The following is a 21,738-nucleotide window of genomic DNA, read 5'->3' on the forward strand; positions in this document are numbered from 1 at the left end:
CGAATCTTTTCACGAGTTTTAAAGATACCGAGATGCCCTCCTAATGGGGTCTCATGATAATACTTGAAGATCATAGGTACAAGAACCGCTGGAACAACAACTTTCATCATCTTGTCATGCCTCGAAGGGCAACATAAAACACCATTCCTCAGAACATAAGGGACAACATGTTCCCCAGAAGAAAGGGTTTCCATTATCGGAGCCAGCGTCGGATCTTCATGTTGGTATTTCTCGATATCCCTAAAGAGCATGGGGGCATCAGTTAAAATGGCATTAACATCAAATAGTGTGGACTCGGGAGGTGATGAACGGTCGACCGGTTCATGGTTCTCAACGTCGTTTGAAAACATACGGCTGAGTCCATCAGCGACAATATTTTCGGTACCTCTGATATGTCTAACATCAAACTGGAAGGCAGAAATACGGATGGCCCAGCGGGCTATACGACCAGTACGACGCGGCCTACTTAAGACCCAGCTTAAGGCTCGATTATCTGTCTCCAGGTCGAATTTGACATGTTCCAGATAGAGACGGAACTTCTCTAAGGCGAATAAGACTGCCAAACCTTCGAGCTCATAGATGGAGTACTTGGCTTCTTGAGCCGACAATGTCCTAGACGCATAGGCGATGGGGCGCCTCCCTAGTTCAGTCTCTTGAAGAAGGACTGCAGCTACTGCTGACGACGATGCGTCGGTTTGGACAATGAATTTCTTCGAGAAATCAGGCATAGCAAGTACAGGGGCATTACAAAGAGCTAATTTAAGGTCTTCAAAAGCGGCTTGTTGAGAAGGTCCCCACTCGAATTTGATGCCTTTCCTACGAAGAAGGTTTAAGGGCGCCGCTCTATTAGCGAAGTTAGGAATAAACTTCCTGAAGAAATTCACCATACCAATGAACCTGGCGATACCTTTAATGTCCTTGGGAGGTTTGAAATCACGGATGGCCTGTGTTCTAGAATGATCGACTGCTACACCATCAGGTGACACAATATGCCCTAGGAAAGACATAGAGGGCTTAGCAAAGGCAACCTTGGACAACTTAACAGTTAACCCAGCCTTACGAAGGCGATCGAGAACTTCTCGCAGATGATCTAGATGTTCTTCAAAAGTCTCTGAAAATACGACGACATCATCCAAGTAGTGATGTAAGTACTCAAATTTGATGTCGGAGAAGACCCTATCTAGTAGCCTAGTGAGTACAGCTGCTCCGGTGGGGAGCCCGAAAGGCACGCGGTTGTATTCGTATAAATTCCAGTCCGTGGCAAACGCTGTAAGATGTTTAGACTCTTCGGCAAGGGGAATTTGATTATAGGCCTGATTCAAGTCCAAGATAGTAAAGAACTTGGCCTTACGAAACCATGAAAAACAAGAATGAAGGTCGGGAAGGGGCACAGATTGTAACACCACCTTCCGATTGAGAGCCCTGTAATCAATGACAGGCCTGAAGCCTCCTTGGGGTTTCGGGACTAAAAATATAGGCGAAGAATACGCTGACTTAGAGGGCCTAATAATACCGTCCTTCAACATCTGATCGATGATTTCTTTTAGAGCCTTCATTTTAGGTGGAGATAGCCTATAAGGTGGAAAACGGACAGGAATCGAATCCGTGACCTCAATTTTGTGTTCAATAAGGTCAGTAACACCAAGAGTATCAGAGAACACCTCGGGAAACGACTGACACAATTTGCGAATACTATCAGCCTGCTCCTCAGGTAGATGTCTAAGGTCTAACAACATCTCATCCTGGGTAGGCGAAATAGAAGAACATGATGCAGAATTACACTTTAATAGAGGGATATTACAATTAGAGGCAAATTTGAAAGTGCAAGACCTACTCTGAAGATCGAGCACAAGACCCGTGTGAGAAATAAAGTCCGCTCCCAATATAATGGGGCAGGACAAATGCTTGGCCACAAACAATTTAACTTTCCATGTGAATTGAAAAATACGAATTTTGACCAGTAAGGAACCTAGAATTTCTAATGGAGATGAATTAGCCGATACGTATTGAACAGGAGAAGAGACATAGTCAGGAAGTTTACAAACCGTTTTCAATTTAGAATACCATTCAGCCGAAATAATCGAACAAACACTTCCTGAATCTAAGAGAGCTGTTATAGGCTCGTTATTTAACTCAATCTTAAGAAAAGGAACAGGTGCGGGGGTATCCGCCGCAATCCTAAGACATTCTTTAGGGCATTCAAAAGATGAATTTGAAGGCTGATCGTTCTCTGCATTTACAACCTGTTTACTAGGGGCTGAGTCTCGGGAAGATGGGTTAGTCGACTCAGCCGAAGCCACTAGTCACTTTTTATTATTGGCATAGTTGGACTTTGCACCGGAAGTTGAGCAGGAGGGGGTGCTATTTGAGTTTGGGCAATTCTTGGCGATATGTGAGAAGGCCCCACACTTAAAACAGCCTTGTGATGACCTGGTTCCATTCCTTGTCCCACTTGACTTGATCAATGGACATTTATTGCGAAGATGGTCAGGCGACCAGCAAGCATAACATTTACGGGGTGTGGCTGGTCGGCGAGGTGGAGGCCGAGTATTACTAAACGAAGGAGGGGGTTCTTTTGCCACACGCAAGGAATCGGCGTACCTAACTCCTTCCGCTGAGACGGCCAACGCTTCAAGTTCAGAGAAAGTTTGCGGGCACGCCGCGAAACACAAGTATGACCTATAAGATGGTGAAATGCCTTCCACAATAGCTTGTACAATTTGATCCTCAGGGAAGTGAAGAGCAAACACCCTGGTATAAAACTTAATGTCTTGTATGAAATCAGCCAAGTTCTCATCCAATCGCTGTACACGATAATAGTACTTCTGAATGAGGGAGGACCTCGCCCTAGCCGGGATGAAGTTAGCTAGCAAATGGGCATGGAAATCCTCAATAGATGATTGCTCGGCAATGGCTCTTACGATTTTATCTGAGAGAATACCAATAGCATACGGATAGATAATTTGCAAAATTTGACATGGGGAAAGAGAAAACACAAGGGCATGATCCTGAAATTCAACTAGAAATCTTAAAAATGAAATTACATCACTGGTGGCATTAACGGAAAACTTAGAGATACCTCTGAGCAACATTGCCAATGGATGAGGCAAGCTGCTAAACCCGGGTGACATAGTAGGTAAAGGTTTCAATGGCAAGGAAGTTAATTCAGAACGGATGTTACTCAATGATGCACGACGTTCAGATTCGTTGTCCAATGGGGCAGGGATAGTTTGAGCAGCAACGGTTATCCTATTAACTTCTCCCTTGGGAGGCGCTTCCTCACTACCTACATTCACCGTGACGGGTTGATCAGTTTTGGGAGGAACCTCCCCCGTTAACAATTGAGTGACCTTGTTAGATAATTCAGACATATTTTCAAGCAGCGTACTAGCTTCCTTCCTCTGAACGTCATTCAGCTTTAGAGACAACAGATCGTTAACCCTATTCGAAAAATGATATAGCCTAGCTTGCACACGCTTAATTTGATTAGGAGAAGGATCATTTTCATCAAAAAACTAACTACAGAAGCTAGACCAGTAATATTCTCCGTGATCGTGGAAAGAGAGTCGTCAATTTCTTTCTCTCCCAAATTGGGGATGGAAATGGGCAAATCTAGGGACTCTCTAAGCTTGTTTGTGTCTACTGCAACCGTGCCTCCAGATTGTACATTTCTAATAGTTAATTCATATATCAACTCCTCCTTGCGCAAATAGTTAAGATGGAGAACATCGCGAGGGCCGGGCATGGTGACAGAACAATTTTGAAACAAAATCAAGAAAAATTTCAGCAACTGAGAAAATTGTTAGAGTTCGAAAAAAAAATAATGTTTAGCCGTCAAAAGGGGCTAAAATGAGACCCATTCAACCACGCTCTGCTACCACTTGTTACCGAGTTTTGGTGGTAGGTAGAGGTGTAAGAAGGTGCGGGCGTGAATGGGTCTCAAACTACGGAATCAAAGTTAATGTAAAATTTAACAAGGTTATATTTTCTTTTCAAGATTAAGTAATAACAAAGAACAGGTACTTAGTAGCCGAAACACAATTTGAAATGTACAATTACAGGGATTACAGAATTTGGGCTTCGAGCCCTGAGTTCACAATTCTTGAGCAACTAGCCCAACTTTCCAATATACAAATTTTAACAAAGGGGCAGAAGACCCCAATCAAACCCTGGAGCACTTGCTCCAAATTACACAGTAAAGCCTCCTCGAGGCATACAACACTCCGTTTCCAAAAGAGCCACTCGCTCTTTAATTTAAGCCTCTCCCAGGCCACACCAAACTCCACCTTCAAGCTGTCCTCAACGGACATAAACACAGGGGTAAAATACCCAATCTACTGAGGTCTATTAAAAGAAAAGCAGGTTAATTAAATGACCTCTAAAACAATTTGAGAGGAGGCGAACTGCACTCCTAATACACTTTGATTAAGACCTACTTGGCCCTAGGCCGTTAATACAAGGGCTAATCCCATACTAAAGAGGTGACTTAAGAAGAGAACAATTTGTTTTACGTTAACGAAGAATAGGTTGAGAAAACTAAGTTCACCTCACAACAATATGAGTGGGAGCTCGAGAGGGTTAGCACTCTCTATCCCAGTATGAAGCTTTAAAAGAGAATATATGAAAAGAGTAGTTACATTTTAGGAAAAGGTTACATGGTTGAACGCTTAGAACCCGCCCCGAAAGTTAAACTGCTGAGCTAGCAAAGAAAGAAGTTATTAATCGGCCATTACCTTGTTGTTGACCGCTGCCGAAGAAAGAGGCGCTTCCCGCCCCCTGCTATGTACTTAACACACTGAAAGATGGAACAGAAGTGGCGCAGAGACCCAAAAATCAGCAGTTTATATCCTCTCGTGGAAGGTTCTAGGCGTTAGGGGAATGAAAACACCCGCCCACAATTATTTTATTGGCTAGGTTACAGAAACATATCCAAGTTGGGGGGGAATACATCGGATTGGTCGGAAATTACTAAAAGAAATTCGGGATTGGATAAATCTAAAACAAGGGGAAAAAGAGGGGTATACAGCCAACTTAAACAATAACAGAAAGAAATTTAACAAGAAACAAACATTTGAAATAAAAATTTCTCCAACAAAATAGTTCTTTGACTCCGCGCTAGGGTGCACTATTGTTGATCTTCCGTAGTGTCCTCTAGGAGAGAAAGTTCACACTTCTTACTTCAAGCGAAACAAAAACACATCAAAAATGACACAGTTCAAAAACTCAAAATTTTCCACATGGTGACATCTTCTGAGAAAGTAGAGAATTAATAGCGTAGATAAAGTTCAGACTTCCTCCAGCAGAGGAGTTTCAACTGGCGCACATTTTAAATTAGCGGAGTGGAGGTGTACCGCCCGGTACAATTATTATTATTATTATTATTATTATTCTCTTATGGCCACATTGGAGCAATTCAGTCAATCCTTTTCTGGTCATCGTCTTCTATAAACTTTCTTTCATGATTGCCAACTAGCTTTTCATTCGTTCTGGTCTTTTCTGTCGTTCTTCATCTGTAAATACGCTTTTCATAGTTTGTCATTGGTCTACATTCAACTTAAATATTATTTTTTATGTTTTTCTGTTTCTTTAAATTTTCCGTTTTGTTTTGCAAATCATCGAGGTTTATTTCTATTTCTTCCATATTCTCTCTAATTTCCTTTAGACGTCCTACTTGTTTTCCAGTGTTTTTCTATATTTTTTCTTGGTAATATGGTTTCAGTTGTCCTCATGATGTGACCGAAAATCGACATTCTCTTCTTTTGTATAGTATCTGTGATGCGCTCCAGTTCTCTGTACACCATTTGAATTTCGCACTGTCCATCTTGTCCATCTTTTTGAGATTTTTTATTTGTGCATGTTTTCGCTAATCTTCTCTCTATTTTTAGGATTTTGTCTATTATGTTCCTCCGAGTGCCTTTAATATGAGTTTCACTTTCGTATGTCACCAAAATGCATGTATTATTATTATTTTCCACGAACCTACTACGCTGTCGTTGCAGGCGGAGAGGTGATACTCCGACGTAGCACGTCCCAAGTGGGGGATAGCGGGGTCCTCACCCGTTTGCTGGCGGACTTCAGCGAAATAAAATAGCTTTCACGGATCAAACACACTCCACAATTTCATTCATCATCGTACCATATTTCATTAAACACCTTTCCAGATCACATCTGGAATTGTAAATCCTGACCACGGTCAGAACTTTGATCAATGATCAGACAATCAACCAAACACGGAGAGTCTTCTAATGAAAGAATCCACAGGCTTGGACATACAACGTCGTAGTCCCAAGAAAAGACACCACTGGGATACGGTGGGGTGTAACTTAGAAGATCATGGCGAGTCGGAGCGCCTGAAAGCCCAACAGACAAACTGCGGACACATACTTAAATTCAGTAAGCCAGGGAATTTATCTTTCTTTGTAACATTAAACATAAACCCGATAATGAAAATTGAAAAGTTAAAACACTTAAGGGATGTAATGGATTAACGCAGGATTCTAATAACAGCACTTCAGGAACATCGGAACACAGATCTGGACCCACTTGAATCTGGAGGATATCGTCTTTACAAGGAGTAATGAAGAACATCCCCAAACTTGGAATGGGATTCTTGGTTCATACCAGCATATTAGATTCATTGGAGGACTTCTCATCAAACTCCCCAAGAACGGCAACCGTAACGATTAAAGTAGAGAACAAGATATATAAACTGATTAATGTCTATGACCCAACAAATGACCAAAACATGGAAAATAGAGAAGAAACTGAAATATACTGGGAAGAGCTTGACCAAATGATATCAAATATCCCTGACAACCATGTTAAAATAATGCTTGGAGATTTCAACGCGAAAATTGGACAAGAAAGTAAGTATCGCAGAGAGGTAAGTAAATGGCCAGCTCATAAATTGACAAACAAGAATAGTCAAAGACAAATTGAACTTTGCATAGACCGTGGGCTTATTCTTGAAACTACAAGATTTAAGAGAAAACGAAACGCACATGTTAATGACCTGAAAATGCCGTAATATAAAAATGAGTGAGTTTCAGATAGACCATGTATCAATGGATGAAAAGTACAACAAAAGAAATCCATAATGTCAATGTGCTTCGTAGGGTGTACATCGATTCAGACCACGATATTTCAAAGATAAAAATCAATTTAACCCCAGGAAAGGATTACAAACCACCGAAATTCACTAGGAGGAGGAAATATGACCCCATCTAATTAGTAAATAATGCATTGTATTCAGAGAGATCCAAAACAAATCTAAGCGACAAACTGGAAAGTGTTATCGATAAACTGAAAAACATTGCCGAAGAAATTGCTCCTGTTAGGAGGAGAAATAAACACGCCTGGTGGAATGAGGAATGCGATATGGCAATACAGGAAAGGCACAAAGCATGGCTAAATGACAAACAAAAAGAAAACCGAAAAAAACTCTAGAAGAACTAACCATTGCAAGAAGACAAGCTGCCAAAGAAATTAGAGGAATCAAGACAGACCATCAAAAAGAAGACCTGAACATCATAGAAAAGTCATTCAAACAACACAAGACAAGGGACTATTACCGGACATTAGGCAATATCAATCAAAGTACACTCCACCCACACTCATGATGAAAAATAAACAAGGGAAACTAGCACACAATAATCAAGACGATGCCAAAATTCTAGCCGATCACTTCAAAGAATTACTAAATGGTAATGAACCAAAAGAGTACTTAGAATTTGATCCTTATCCAATAAATAAAATAAGTCTAGAAAAGGTTATAGAGTACCACCAGATTTCAATGAAGTAAAATGAAATGGCGTATGGCTTTTAGTGCCTGGAGTATTCGAGGACATGTTCGGCTCGCCAGGTGCAGGTCTTTTGATTTGACTCCCGTAGGCGACCTGCGCGCCATGATGAGGATGAAATGATAATGAAGACGACACATACACCCAGCCCCCGTGCCAGCGAAATTAACCAATGATGTTTAAAATTCCCGACCCTGCCTGGAATCGAACCCGGGGTCCCGGTGACCAAAGGCCAGCACGCTGTCCATTTAGCCATGGAGCTTCAATGAAGTAATTAAAGCGATTGGTTGGCTCAAGAACTAGAAGGCAGCACGAGAGCATCAAGTGGTTGCAGAGCTGTGGAAGAATGCAAATAAACACTTCAGAACGTCCACAAACAATTCATGGACATCTGGAATTCTGAACAACTGCCTGAAGAATAGAACACAGCTATAATTCATACAGTACACAAAAAGGGCTATAGATTGGATCCAAATAATTAACGAGGGGATTACTGTATTTACTTGATGTCACATATAAGATCCTGTCTAGAATTATCCTAACAAGAATTCAGGAACAACTCAGCCAAGAACTTTGAGAATATCAGAAAGGATTTCGACCTGAATGAAGTTGTCCATATCAAATCATCAGTCTTAAGTGGATCATGTAACATCAAAGAGTGAGAAACAAGAAGTCAGTATTCACTTTTGTTGACTTCAAGAAAGCGTATGAAAACATCCATCTTCATGCTTGCATTCATCCATCGTGAGTCATTACTTAAAATCCTCAAGGAATTTGGATTACACCTGAAACTTATCTTTTTCTTTTTTTGCTATTTGCTTTACGAAGCACCGACACAGATAGGTCTTATGGTGACGATAGGACAGGGAAGGCCTAGGAATGGGAAGGAAGCGGCCGTGGCCTTAATTAAGGTGCAGCCTAACCGCACGGCCAACTCGCCCGGTCTGAAACATCAACCTTATTGGAATTACCATTGAGAACATTAAATGAAAAGGTAAATTCAGAGGGGAGCTGGAGAATTGTCTGAATCATTTGAAATCCGGACTGGACTTCGACAGGGTGACGGTCTCTCACTATTATTATTCAACTGTACACTGGAGGCCGCCTCTGTGGTGTAGTGGTTAGCGTGATTAGCTGCCACCCCCGGAGGTCCGGGTTCGATTCCCGGCTCTGCCATGAAATTTGAAAAGTGGTACGAGGGCTGGAACGGGGTCCACTCAGCCACGGGAGGTCAACTGAGTAGAGATGGATTCGATTCCCACCTCAGCCATCCTGGAAGTGGTTTTCCGTGGTTTCCCACTTCACCTCCAGGCGAATGCCGGGATGGTACCTAACTTAAGGCCACGGCCGCTTCCTTCCCTCATCCTTGCCTATCCCTTCCAATTTTCCCATCCCCCTACAAGGCCCCTGTTCACCATAGCAGGTGAGGCCGCCTGGGCGAGGTACTGGTCATACTCCCCAGTTGTATCCCCCGACCAAGAGTCTGAAGCTCCAGGATACTGCCCTTGAGGCGGTAGAGGTGGGATCCCTCGCTGAGTCCGAGGGAAAAACCGAACCTGGAGGGTAAACAGATGATGATGATGATGATGATGATGTACACTGGAGAAAATCATGCGAGAGTGGACTAAGAAATGCCAACCAAAAACAAGATTGGAAAAAATATCAAACTCAGTTGCCTGGCATTAGCAGATGACCTTGCGCTGCTTGCAAATAATGTGTGAGAGGCTAAACACAAAAACTGAAGAACTCGAAAAAATAGCAGCAAAAGTCTGAATGCATACCTCATCCTTCAAGGATGAAACACCAACTATCACACTGAATAACAACAAACAAATTAAGACTGCAAATAAATTCAAGTTTCTTGGGGAGATTATAACTTGGATTTTAAATGAGAAAGTATCAGTAGAAAATAGAACAACTAAATTGAAACAAGCACAAAGTATCACTTCGCCAACCTACAAGAAGAAATCTCTCTCGATAAATGCCAAATTCAAACACTACAACTCCGTTATTAAACCTGAAGCTATCTATGCTAGAGAAATGCCATTCAATTTGAACACCAAATCAACAACAGATAAATTACAGAAGACAGAAAGAAGAATCCTTAGAACAATCAAACAAAAAACACCAAGAGGATGGACAATGGCGATTATTAATTAATGAAATTGTATACCAGTATACTGAGTGAATAATAGACACAATGCGGAAAAGGAGGGATGCATTTTTCTGCCACATATCAAGACTACCAGAAACCACGGTACTGAAACATCTTTTCAAGTACTTTTGGAAAAGTAAAAACAAGAAAAGTTGGTTCAAAGAAGTCCAAGATGATTTAGATGAATTAGGCTTGACAATGCAGCAAATTGAAGACCGAGAAGAGAAGAGCATCCTGAGAAACAGAGATTGAGACTTAAATTAAAAACGCTTACAGGAAAACGGTACACCATAACTGACGAAGAAAGGGCAGCCAGGTCAGAAAGAATGAAGAGGTTCTCGGAGCAGAAGAAAAAACATAAGCCAAATTTGTAGTGAATACTCTTAAGACCGAAATATATATGGTTTGATTAAAGTGCTCCAATGTGGGCGTATAATAATAATAATAATAATATGTAATATATAATATATTATTATTATCTTCTTTATAAATCTGTTTACCCAGCAGGGTTGGTTTTTCCCTTGGAATCAGCGAAATCACTTCTACCACCTCAAGGGCAGTGTCCTGGAGCGTGAGACTTTGGGCTGGGTGGATACAACTGGGGAGAAGGACCAGTGCCTCGCCCAGGCTGCCTCATCTCCTATACAAAACAGGGGCCTTGTGGGGGAAGAATCCAAGCGATAGACAAAGAAGAGGTGAGGAAGGGGCCGTGGCTTTAAGTTAGGTACCACCCCGCCATTTGCCTGGAAGAGAAGTGGGAAGCTACGTAAAACCACTTCGAGGATGCCTGAGGTGGAAATCGAGACTCCCTCTATTCATTTGCCCTCCCGAGGCTGAGTGGACCTCTTTCCAGCAATCGTACCACTTTTCTAAATTTCTCGGCAGGGCCTGGAATCGAACCGACGTCTCCGGAGATGGCACCTAATCGCACCAACCACTACACTACAGTGGCGGACTATTTATTACTCAATAAATTTTGCTTTTTCACCCCTCTATCGTACCATCTTTCCGGCTTAGTTCTTTAGGCCCCAGTGTGGCAGTCACTGGATGCATCTTCAAACCGTTTATGAATTCAACACTGTTTAGAAGTGTATAATGAGATTCGTCATGAAAACTACATGGCATCCAGCTTAACTCCAATAAAGTTTGTAGAAGTTCAAGGGCCTGCGAGTCGAGTTTCGTTAATGTGCTCTCAATAGGCTTTTTCACAAGTAAATCACTTACATATAAATCAAAGGTTGTAATTAAACTCCACAAGAACTTCAAGTATCCACCTGTCCGTTGGATTTCAATTTCCTTGATCTTACTCCCAGTGCTGAAGTCCCAAAAATTTTGCTCAAAGTCAGTGGTTTTCAAAGTGTGGTAGGCGTACGCGAAGTCGTTTCGAGGGATACGCAAATTTATCGTAGCTTCTAACCTTTTGATTTAGTTTTTTTGTCCATCACTAAACAGAATACCCTTTCCAAACTATTTATATGTGTCAGTTTGTCCGTTTTATGTATAACAAGAACTAAAATTTTCCACCTATTCAATACTTATAATTTAATGTTATTTGATTTACGTCCCACTAACTACTCTTTTACGGTTTTAGGAGACGCCGATATGCCGGAATTTAGTCCCGCAGGAGTTCTTTTACGTGCCAGTAAAACTACCGACACGAGGCTGACGTATTTGAGCACCTTCAAATACCATCGGACTGAGCCAGGATCGAACCTGCCAAGTTGGGGTCAGAAGGCTAGCGCCTCAACCGTCTGAGCCACTCAGCCCGGCTAGTCAGTACTTATTTATTGTAACCTAAAATGTTACATATATTTGAAACTAGATTCGGTCTTGTTATGATCCCACTGAAAAGTTAAGCTACATTGTTCTTCTTTAACTTTATGTTTCGAAATCCACTCATTCAGTTCAATTTTTTCAGTAGCAGTGCATACAGTACAACAGTAATTGTTGGATTAATAATTATACTCGCGCACTCGTGTGTGCGTCATTCCTATTATTTTCACGAGAGTTTAATCCTGATGTAAACATGGTATGTCTACAACTCCGCCAAAGAAAGAGTTGTGACCCGTCAACGGCGCCTGTTCGGACGTACAGTGCTGCGCATCGCATACGACAACAGTGCGAAGATCTGAACTTCTGAATAAACGACTAAACCTGGATTCTGTTCACTTAGTTTACTGGACGCATTCACAATGCACTGCGTATGGACACTTCTGCGCGGTTCTCCTCTTTTGTGCTTCACTACACGCGATGGTCCTACCTCCTGCTCAATTTTTTATCACTATAAATACTGACTCACTGACTGCTGCAAGATACAACACCTTATCTCTACGCTGTACAACTTGGGATGTTCCCCCACTACGAGAGGGCTTCCTGTATTTCATCTCGTCTTGTGCCTTCATTTCTCGTTATTTAATCATTAATTCATAAACAGACATATATAAATATACACTGGTATGTATGATAACCCTATTTTAATTTCATTACGTACTCTTCCAAACTCTCTAAATGTAATAAAATGAAATAAAATAAAATAAAATAATATTAATGCGACGTACTACTTTCCTTCGAGCGAGCATACAGTCGAGTGAGTGTGACGGTCGCTTCTCTAGTGATGTATGTATATGGTGCTCCGTCTATTTGTTTACATCTGGATTAATCTCGTGTGAAAAGAAGTGTAGGGAATGAAAACCTCGTAATTCCTCTCGAAAAAACCACGTTTCTCCATCTGCCTTGTAAGGTTTACCGTGTTGCTTGAGAAGGGAGCAGAAGATTTCAATGGACTAATAATTGAACTATCGTTAAGCAATTAAAATTCTAAGAACAATTCTACGGCCATTGCTGACCAGTTAGTTATGGGCTTCTTCTGTACACTTTACTCCAAAGGAGTTAAGAGGTCTCCTTTGCCAAGCGACGATTTACATACAATACCTATATTTTTGTTATTATTGGGGAACAGGGTGGTGTAGCGGTTTAGCTGCTTGCCTGTCACCCCGGCGACTGTAGTTTGATTCCTGGTGTTCCTGGGGTGGGGTATTCAGTTGAAAGTTTCGTGGTGTCAGGAAGGGCATGCGACCTTAAATATCCGGCCAGAACTCTTTTAGTGGGTTGGCGACCACAGGGCCCTTAGCTGAGTCTTAGAATCGCTTCCACTTACTTGTGCCAGGCTCCTCACATTCATCAATCCTATCCGACCTCCCTTGATCAACTGTTGTTCTTTTCCGACCCCGACGCTATTAGGTTTGCAAGGGCTAGGGAGCCTTTCATTTTCACGCACTTTCTTGGCCCTTGTCTTCCTTTGGCCGATACCTTCATTTTTCGAAGTTTCGGACCCCTTCCATCTTTTCTCTCTGATTAGTGTTATATAGAGGATGGATGCCTAGTTGTACTTCCTCTTAAAACAATAATCACCACCAGAACTCTTTCATACCAAAATGCGTGCAGGGACCCTGAGCAAGCGGGATAAGCTGCGAAAAATGATGATGATGATGATGATGATGATGATGATGATGATGATGATGATGATTACAGTTAATATTATTTGGCATCCAGTAACAATAATTTGTTATTTCTGGTATAATTGCAAAATACTCGTCCTTCGGGGGTACGAAAGTAACAAGTGGATTGTGGGGGCACGCCGACTAAAGGAGGTTGGAATACCACTACTATAAATCAGAGCATTGGACTCCTTGGTTGAATGGTCAGCACTGTGGCCTTCAGTTCAGATAGTCCAGGGTTCAAATCCGGCTAGGTCGGGGATTTTAATCGCGTCTGATTAATTCTTCTCGCTCGGAAATTGGGTGTTTGTGATTTTCTCAACACTTTCATATGCATATTCAGGCAACACGCTACAATACCAACCACCACAAAAACATGAAATAGTGATTACATCCGTCCACAAAGTGAAGGTGTCAGGTAGGGCATCGAGTCGTAAAACACGGCCAAATCCACAAGTGCTCCAAAGTTAGCAGGCCCGAAGCCCCAGTTGTGGGAGGCGAGGTAGAAGAAGACTAAGTCACGGCCTGATAAATTCTGGATGCCAGGCAACCCTGGCGTCTTAATTGAGTGGGTTATTGCTACAATTAAAGTATATTCCCCTCAATTTGGCATGAAGGATGCATATAGAACGCATTTGTACCGGTTTGTTTACACAGCAGACTTTTACCGGGCCTACTTCCAGGTATTTATTTTTAAAAACTCCAAAGTGCCTCTGAAACAAACTTTTAAAGTGGTGAGTGTTGTAGTACGGTGGTACTGGATTAAATCGGTCAACTGAGGGAGTATTTCAATCAATAAATCTGGAGACATAAGCGACAAACAAATCAAACCAAACCCCATGATGAACAGCCCTGAAAGGCTACGGCCTACCAAGCGACCGCCGCTCACCCCAAAGACTTGCATAATACGAGGTGATGTGTGGTTAGTACAACGAATCCTCTCGGCCGGTTTTCTTGGATCTCTATACCGGGGCCGCTTTCTCACCGTGAGATAGCTCGTCAATTCTAGTCACGTAGGCTAAGTAGAACTCGAAGCAGCCCTCAGATCCAGGTAAAAGTTGAACCTGGGTTCTCTGGGTAAGAGGCAGAAACGCCACCCCAACACCATGGGGCCAGCTAAGCAAACAACCCGTGGCGAAATGTTGACTGTTGACGTTATTCATCAAGCTGAGCCTTCTATGTTTGCGATTACGAGCGTAGCCTTTTTTTTGTGTGGCTATTTTGCTTTACGTCGCACCGACACAGATAGGTCTTATGGCGACGATGGGAGAGGAAAGGCTTAGGAATGGGAAGGAACCGGCCGTGGCCTTCATTAAGGTGCAGCCCCAGCATTTGCCTGGTGTGAAAATGGGAAACCACGGAAAACCATCTTCAGGGCTACCGACAGTGGGATTCGAACCCACTATCTCCCGGATGCGAGCTCACAGCTGCGCGTTCCTAACCGCACGGCCAACTCGCCCGGTACAAGCGTAGTCGGAGAGTTAAAACTCACTGTCGGAATGACGAAATTAAAGAGAAAACAAACCAAAGGAGAAGATATACGCAAGAAATCGGAAGTGAAGGAATGAAGTTATACCCTCGACTACAGCCCTGCTTGCACCACTGAGGACTGATTAAGAGCCTGCCACTAACTCCACTGTATTCTATAGTAGACTGTTACGTTATCATGTTAATCACCTTAATTTCAATATAAATGAAATTAATTATAACACTAATGGACATTTCAACAACATTCAACTTTCTCCTTTAACCTGGTAATGGATAAATTTAAACTAAATTATGGAAATGAATATGTATTAGTTTAATAAATGCAATTGCTATCATATTTTATGAATGCATTTTCTAATTACTCGCCTCATCAACGCTGAAGTTCCCCATGCTTATATAATAAAATCTATGGTTTCTAATTACTTCTCTAAACAATTCAAAGGTTCAGGGCATGTTCGGTGTAATCACTGGTCCTCCGGGTTCTCCAAGTTCTCATATTACATCCAGTTTCTTATGTCAGCCTCCACCCGTACATTTCCGGATCAATCTTCCTCGGAATATTATTGCATTTTATTTCCTCGTCTTCCGTAGCGTAACGGTAGTGTTATTATCTGCCGTCCTCGGGGGCCTGGGTTCGATTCCCGGAACTGCAGGAAATTTAAGAATGGCAAGAATGCTGGAATGTGGTTGAAGTTGTACATGCAGCTCTCCTCCATTGGGGGTGTACCTGAAGAGAGCTGCACCACCTCGGGATGAGGACACGAATTTGCATTTGCATTTCCTCCTGATGTTCCTTCCCCAATCTATTAGAAGTATTCTTCGTTATAGGCGATTTTGCATCGCATATTTTCACTATAACGGGATTTAAAATAATTTTAAACATTTCAACAGTTAAAAGTATTGCAACCATCCTCAGCAAGGTCGTGTGATTCTGTGGGCGCACAGTTTGGACGTGACATTTTGGTGCAAGCTTGTGTCACAGATGCGCAGAATTATTCCCGTAATATTGAAAGAAGCATTCTGAAAGAATGTTGCCACATTCTTGCATTCCTTTCTCCTTCCTTTCGCTTTCGCTTCACTTGTTCGTTCGTTACAGCCGCTCAGAAGAAAGAGGTTTGACAACTCCAAGCAACAGGAGCCGGCCAGCAGGCTTATCTCCATGGCAACCGCAGTGGACCCGCCCACGTTTCAATGGCAAATATACTCGCTACTCCCTTCTCCCCCATAGACAGTTAACGGACCTCGCTCTAAGAACTCTCAGCATGTTTCTTTCAGTATTACGACCTTAGTAAGCTGCTTTGTTGGAATCTTTAGCAATACAAACTTCCAAAACTCAACCGCAGAAAAAAATGTTAAAACATTGAAGGAAAAAGAATAGAATATACAAAACGGTGGGTATATAAACAGTGCACTACAGGATTTTCAGAATCATTTTAAGAATTATGAGAAATCAAAAACTAACTCCTCTTTATAAAACTGCGATGGGAACGTCAACAACTAATATAAAAGGGGTATGATTGGAAAGGATGTAGCCCCAATAGATTGAACATAACTGTACCGGGCGGTACACCTCTACTCTGTTTATTTAAAAGTTGCGCCAGTTGAAACTCCTCTTCTGGAGGAAGGTTGAACTTTATCTATTCTATTAATTCTCTACTTTCTCAGAAGATGTCACCACGTGGAAAATTTTGAGTTTTTGAACTGTGTCACTTTTGATGTGTTTTTGTTTCGCTTGAAGTAAGAAGTGTGAACTTTCTCTTCTAGAGGACACTACTGAAGAATTACAATAGTGCAACCTAGTGCGAAATCAAAGAACTATTTTGTTGGAGAAATTTTTATTTCAAGAGTTTGTTCTTTGTTAAATTTCCTTCTGTCATTGTTTAAGTTGGCTGTATACCCCTCTTTTTCCCCTTAGTTTGGATCTAGCCAATCCCGAATTTCTTTAATTAATTTTCCACCAATAATGTGTTTCTTTTTCCTCTATGTAGGGGTTTCTTTTCCCGAACCAATAAAAACTTTGAGGGAGGGTGTTTTATTTCCCCTAACGCCTAGAATCTTCCGCGAGAGGATATAAACTGCTGATTTTGGGGTCTCCGGGCCACTTCTGTTCCATCTTTCAGTGTATTAAGTTCATTGCAGGAGGCGGGAAGCGCCTCTTTCCTCGGCAGCGATCTACTACCAGGTAATGGCCTATTAATATCTTCTTTTCTTGCTAGGTCGGCAGTTTAACTCTCGCGGCGGGTTCGAAGCGTTTTCCATCATGTAACCTTTTCCTAAAATGTAACTACTCTTTTCTTCTTTTCTTGTAAAGTTACATATTGGGATAGAGAGTGCTAACCCTCTCGAGCTCCCACTCACATTTGTTTTGAGGTGAACTTATTTTCTCAAACTTTTCTTTGTTTATGTAATGTAAAGTGTTCTTCTCTAAGTCACCTCTGTAGTATGGGATTAGCCCTTGCGTTAGTGGCCCAGAGCCAGATTAGGTTTTAAAAGCAAAGTGTATTAGGAGTGCAAGTTCGCCTCCTCTCAAGTTGTATTTTAGAGGTCATGTATTAATCTTTTCTCACCTAATAGACCTCAGTAGGTTGGGTATTTTACCCCTGTGTATATGTCCTTTGAGGACAACTTGAAAGTTGAGTTTGGTGTGGCCTGGAAGAGGCTTAACTTTAAGAGCGAGTGGCTCTTTTCTAAAACTGAGAGTTGTATGCCTCGAGGAGGCTTTGCTGTGTAATTTGGAGCAAGGGCTCCAGGGTTTGAGTGGGGTCTTCTGCCCCTTTTGTTGAAATTGGTATATCGTAAAGTTGAGCTAGTTGCTCAAGAATTGTGTTTTCAGGGCTCGAAGCCCAAATTCTTTAATCCCTGTAATTGTACATTTCAAGTTGTATTTCGGCTACTAAGTACCTGTTCTATTTGTTGTTACCTAATTTTGAAAAGAAAATATAACCTTGTTAAATTTTAATTTCTCTTTAGTAGCTTGAGACCTATTCACCACCCAGCACCTTCTTTCATGCTTAACTACCGCTAAAACACGGTAACAAGTGGTAGCAGAGCGTGGTTGAATGGGTCTCAATTTAGCCCCTTTTGACGGCTAAACATTGCTTTGATTCGAACTCTAACAATTTTCTCAGTTGCTGGAATTTTTTGAGTTTTTCAAAATTGTTCTGTCATCATGCCCGGCCCTCGCGATGTTCTCCTCCTTAACTACTTGCGCAAAGAGGAGTTGATATATGAGTTAACTATCAGAAACGTTCAATCTGGAGGCACGGTTGCAATAGACACTAACAAGCTTAGAGAGTCCCTTGATTTGCCCATTTCCATCCCCAATTTGGGAGAGAAAGAAATTGACGACTCTCTTTCCACGATTGTCGAGAATATTACTGGGCTAGCATCGGTAGTCAGCTTTTTTGATGAAAACGATCCATCTCCTAATCAAATTAAGCGTGTGCAAGGCAGGCTGTATCACTTTGCAAATAGAGTTAATGATCTATTGTCTCTAAAGGTGAATGACGTTCAGAGGAAGCAAGCTAATACGCTCCTTGAAACTATTTCTGAATTGTCTAATAAGGTCACTCAATTGCTAACCGGCGAAGCTCCTCCCAAAACTGATCAACCCGCCACGGTGAATGTAGGTAACGAGGAAGAGCCTCCTCAGGGAGAAGTCAATAGGATAACCGTTGCTGCTCAAACTATCTCTGCCCCATCGAACAACGAATCTGAACGCCGTGCGTCATTGAGTAACATCCGCTCTGAATTAACTTCCTTGCCCTTGAAACCTTTAACGACTATGTCACCTGGGTTCAGCAGCTTGCCTCATCCATTGGCAATGTTGCTTAGAGGTATCTCTAAGTTTTCCGTCAACACCACCAGTGACGTAATTTCATTTTTTAAGATTTCTAGTGGAATTTCAGGATCATGCCCTTGTGTTTTCTCTTTCCCCATGTCAAATTTTGCAAATTATCTATCCTTATGCTATTGGTGTTCTATCTGACAAAATAGTTAGAGCCATTGCCGAGCAATCTTCTATTGAGGATTTCCACGCCCATTTGCTAGCTAACTTCATCCCGGCTAGGGCCAGGTCCTCCCTTATTCAGAAATACTATTATCGGGTACAGCGCTTGGATGAAAACCTGGCAGACTTCATCCAAGATATTAAGTTTTATACTAGGGTGTTTGCTCTCCACTTCCCTGAGGATCAGATCGTGCAAGCTATTGTTGAAGGGATTTCACCACCCTACAGGTCATATTTGTGTTTCGCGGCGTGCCCGCAAACCTTCTCTGAACTGGAAGCATTAGCCGTCTCTGCGGAAGGAGTTAGGTATGCCGATTCCTTGCGTGTGGCGAAAGAACCCCCGCCTTCCTTTAGTAACACTCGGCCTCCACCTCGCCGACCAGTCAATCCCCGTAAATGTTATGCTTGTGGGTCGCCTGACCATCTGCGGAATAAGTGTCCTCTGATCAAGTCAAGTGGGACAAGGAATGAAGTAGGGTCATCACAAGGCTGTTTTAAGTGTGGGGCCTTCTCACATATCGCCAAGAATTGCCCAAACTCAAATAGCACCCCCTCCTGCTCAACTTCTGGTGCAAATTCCAGCTATTCCAATAATAAAAAGTGACTAGTGGCGTCGGCTGAGCCGACTAATCCATCTTCCCGAGACTTAGCCCCTAGTAAACAGGTTGTAAATGCAGAGAACGACCAGCCTTCAAATTCATCTTTTGAATGCCCTAAAGAGTGTCTTAGGATTGCGGCGGATACCCCCGCACCTGTTCCTTTTCTTAAGATTGAGTTAAATAACGAGCCTATAACAGCTCTCTTAGATTCAGGCAGTGTTTGTTCCATTATTTCGGCTGATTGGTATTCTAAATTGAAATCTGTTTGTAAACTCCCTGACTATGTCTCTTCTCCTGTTCAATATGTTTCGGCTAATTCATCTCCATTAGAAATTCTAGGTTCCATACATGTCAAAATTCGGGTTTTTAAATTTACATGGAAGATCAAATTGTTTGTGGCCAAGCGTTTGTCTTGCCCCATCATATTGGGAGCGGACTTCATTTCTCACACTGGTCTTGTGCTCGATCTCCAGAGTAGGTCGTGCATATTCAAATTTGCGTCCAATTGTAGAATTCCCTTGTTAAAGTGTAATTCTGTATCATGTTCATCTATTTCGCCTACCCAGGATGAGATGTTGTTAGACCTTAGACATCTACCTGAGGAGCAGGCTGATAGTATTCGGAAACTGTGTCAGTCGTTTCCCGAGGTGTTCTCTGATACTCTTGGTGTTACTGACCTTATTGAATACAAAATTGAGGTTACGGATTCGATTCCTGTCCGTTTTCCACCGTATAGGCTATCTCCACCTAAAATGAAGGCTCTGAAAGAAATCATCGATCAGATGTTGAAGGATGGTATTATTAGGCCCTCTAAGTCAGCGTATTCTTCGCCTATTTTTCTAGTCCCGAAACCCCAAGGAGGCTTCAGGCCTGTCATTGATTACAGGGCTCTCAATCGGAAGGTGGTGTTGCAATCTGTGCCCCTTCCCGACCTTCATTCTTGCTTTTCATGGTTTCGTAAGGCCAAGTTCTTCACCATCTTGGACTTGAATCAGGCCTATAATCAAATTCCCCTTGCCGAAGAGTCTAAACATCTTACAGCGTTTGCCACGGACTGGAATTTATATGAATACAACCGCGTGCCTTTCGGGCTCCCCACGGGGGCAGCTGTGCTCACTAGGCTACTAGATAGGGTCTTTTCCGACATCAAATTTGAGTACTTATATCACTACTTGGATGATGTCGTCGTATTTTCCGAAACCTTTGAAGAACATCTAGATCATTTGCGAGAAGTTCTCAATCGCCTTCGTAAGGCTGGGTTAACTGTTAAGTTGTCCAAGGTTGCCTTTGCTAAGCCCTCTATGTCATTCCTAGGGCATATTGTGTCACCTGATGGTGTAGCAGTCGATCATTCTAGAACACAGGCCATCCGTGATTTTAAACCTCCTAAGGACATCAAAGGTATCGCTAGATTCATTGGTATGGTGAATTTCTTCAGGAAGTTTATTCCTAACTTCGCTAATAGAGCGGCGCCCTTAAACCTTCTTCGTAGGAAAGGCATCAAATTCGAGTGGGGACCTTCTCAACAAGCCGCTTTCGAAGATCTTAAATTAGCTCTCTGTAATGCCCCTGTACTTGCTATGCCTGATTTGTCGAAGAAATTCATCGTCCAAACGGACGCGTCGTCGTCAGCTGTAGCTGCAGTCCTTCTTCAAGAGACTGAACTAGGGAGGCGTCCCATCGCCTATGCATCTAGGACTCTATCGGTTCAAGAAGCCAAGTATTCCATCTATGAGCTCGAAGGGTTGGCAGTCTTATTCGCCTTAGAAAAGTTCCGTCTCTATCTGGAACATGTCAAATTCGACCTGGAGACAGATAATCAAGCCTTAAGCTGGGTCTTAGGTAGGCCGCGTCGTACTGGTCGTATAGCCCGTTGGGCCATCCGTATTTCTGCCTTCCAATTTGATGTACGACATATCAGAGGTACCGAAAATGTTGTTGCTGATGGACTCAGCCGTATGTTTCATAACGATGTCGAGACCCACGAACCGGTCGATAGTTCATCACCTTCCGAGTCCATACTATCTGGTGTTAATGCCATCTTAACAGGTGCTCCCATGCTTTTTAGGGATATTGAGAAATACCAACGTGAAGATCCGACGCTGGCTCCTATAATGGAAACCCTTTCTTCTGGGGAACATGTTGTCCCTTATGTTCTGAGGAATGGTGTTCTATGTTGCCCTTCGAGGCA

The sequence above is a fragment of the Anabrus simplex genome, chromosome 4 (genome assembly GCF_040414725.1).
Source record: "Anabrus simplex isolate iqAnaSimp1 chromosome 4, ASM4041472v1, whole genome shotgun sequence".
Classification (NCBI taxonomy): Eukaryota; Metazoa; Arthropoda; class Insecta; order Orthoptera; family Tettigoniidae; genus Anabrus; species Anabrus simplex.